We start from the raw sequence: 2500 nt of genomic DNA, 5'->3' as shown, positions 1-2500 counted from the left end.
TGGACCACATGTCTTTTAGACATTCCTTTAATCCGAGGTTTCCATTATAACTGCATCTCCCCGCAATCACCACCAAGAAGTAATAGCTAAATGCTTTAAACACGGGCTTCGCAGCCAGGGGAACAGGGTTCGGGTCCCGCTCTCTATATTCCCCATCCTCCCCAAACATCTGTAGAGTGTTTATATTGTGGACAGTATTAACTATTATTCTAATCCAAAACCAAAAAAATAAAATAAAAAAATAAATAAATTTTTTTCAGCTTTTTCCTGCTCCGCTTTCTTCTTATGGGATTGCTTTTTAAATTTTTAAACATCCATTTTACCTCACTTCCCCCAGTTTTTCCTCATTCCCCTAACTTCTCCTTCCCCTTCCCCTAATTCTAATTGATTCTAATTGATTTTATTCATCTTTAAACTCCTAAATGTATGGCATTTTAAGGTGACCCCACTCCCGGGCCCCATGCGCCAGTGCACTTCGTGGTTCCTCTCAAGGAACTACGTACCTTACTATACCTAACCCTAACCCTAACCCTAACCCTACCCTAACCCTACCCTAACCCTAACCCTAACCCTAACCCCTAACCCTAACCCTAACCCTAACCCTAAACCCTAACCCTACCCTAACCCTACCCCTACCCTAACCCTAACCCTAACCCTAACCCTACCCTAACCCTAACCCTAACCCTAACCCTCTAACCCTAACCCTAACCCTAACCCCTAACCCTAACCCTAACCCTAACCCTAACCCCTAACCCCTAACCCTAACCCTAACCCCTAACCCTAACCCTAACCCTAACCCTAACCCCCAACCCTAACCCTAACCCTAACCCTAACCCTAACCCTAACCCCCTAACCCTAACCCTAACCCTAACCCCCTAACCCTAACCCTAACCCTAACCCTAACCCTTTTGACTTCCATGTATAGTCCATTTTCACCTTATTTAGTTGTCTTGCATCTACTTTGTTGATTGCAATTTGAGCCTGCAGAAATATAAAGAATAAAATCTCTTACATTTGATGTTTTGCTTGCAATTTTATCATGTATTGAGGTACTAATAAGTGTTTTGGGGATAACCTTTTCTTGTTTTTATAATGTTTCCCCTTTTATTTCTGAAATTATTTAACTAACAATATTTGTCTATTTTATTCTATTTATATTTCTGTTTAAGGCACCTTCCCCTCATTCCCCCCCCAAAAATAAATGAATTTAAGACATTTATTAAGGCATTTTTCAAGACCTTTCTATTTATGCCTTATTTATTATATTTATAGAAAATATGGACTATTTTTTCCTTACTTCATATTCATTGCCTCTGTAAATAAGTGTAATAATAATAAACAATAAATTAATTATAAATTATGAGTATAGTTAATTTTTATTTATTTATTTATTAACTATTTATTTATTTATTGTATGAATACAGTCAATTTCAAAAATCAATCGCCCCTCTGGTCCAGAACAATCAACAAGTTAAATATGAATCTGACCTTCACCGAGTGAATCTCTTATTTTATGAAAAGAAACTTCTCTCTTTAAAATTATTACTTTGGTTTTTACCTGCATGCTTCTTCTTACTTACTTATTGTATATATTTTAACTAATGACTCTTTACTAAAGCACTTATCATTATTGCTCAGATCATATTTTAATTGTTCTTTACCCAGAAGGGACCCTAAATTTATCATAGCACTAATATGTTGTTTATTATTGTTATTTTAGTTATATATTTATTTAAATGTTTATTTGTATGTAAACAAACATATGAATACCTTTTTTTCTTTCCAGCTGTTTCTTTCCCTAGCCTCAAACACCCATCCCCCCTCTTTCCCTAAACCCTAACCCCTGATTTCTCTAACCCTAAACCCCCAACCCCCCCCCCCCTCCCCAATTCCAAAACTTTTCCTTGTCTTTCCCTTCACCCCAGTCCCTCTGAATGGGTTTAGAGATTTTCCCAGTGCCAGTGTACCCCCAGGATGGTGCAGAGGTAATATCGGTGGCTTTCAGCCTGAGCTCAAGGGTTCAAACCCAAGCTGGACCACATGTCTTTTAGACATTCCTTTAATCCGAGGTTTCCATTATAACTGCATCTCCCCGCAATCACCACCAAGAAGTAATAGCTAAATGCTTTAAACACGGGCTTCGCAGCCAGGGGAACAGGGTTCGGGTCCCGCTCTCTATATTCCCCATCCTCCCCAAACATCTGTAGAGTGTTTATATTGTGGACAGTATTAACTATTATTCTAATCCAAAACCAAAAAAATAAAATAAAAAAATAAATAAATTTTTTTCAGCTTTTTCCTGCTCCGCTTTCTTCTTATGGGAGTGCTTTTTAAATTTTTAAACATCCATTTTACCTCACTTCCCCCAGTTTTTCCTCATTCCCCTAACTTCTCCTTCCCCTTCCCCTAATTCTAATTGATTCTAATTGATTTTATTCATCTTTAAACTCCTAAATTTATGGCATTTTAAGGTGACCCCACTCCCGGGCCCCATGCGCCA

Source organism: Antennarius striatus, chromosome 6, assembly GCF_040054535.1.
Source record: "Antennarius striatus isolate MH-2024 chromosome 6, ASM4005453v1, whole genome shotgun sequence".
In the NCBI taxonomy this organism is placed as follows: Eukaryota; Metazoa; Chordata; class Actinopteri; order Lophiiformes; family Antennariidae; genus Antennarius; species Antennarius striatus.
The sequence above is the reverse complement of the archived record's forward strand: the minus strand, read 5'-3'. Positions refer to the sequence as shown.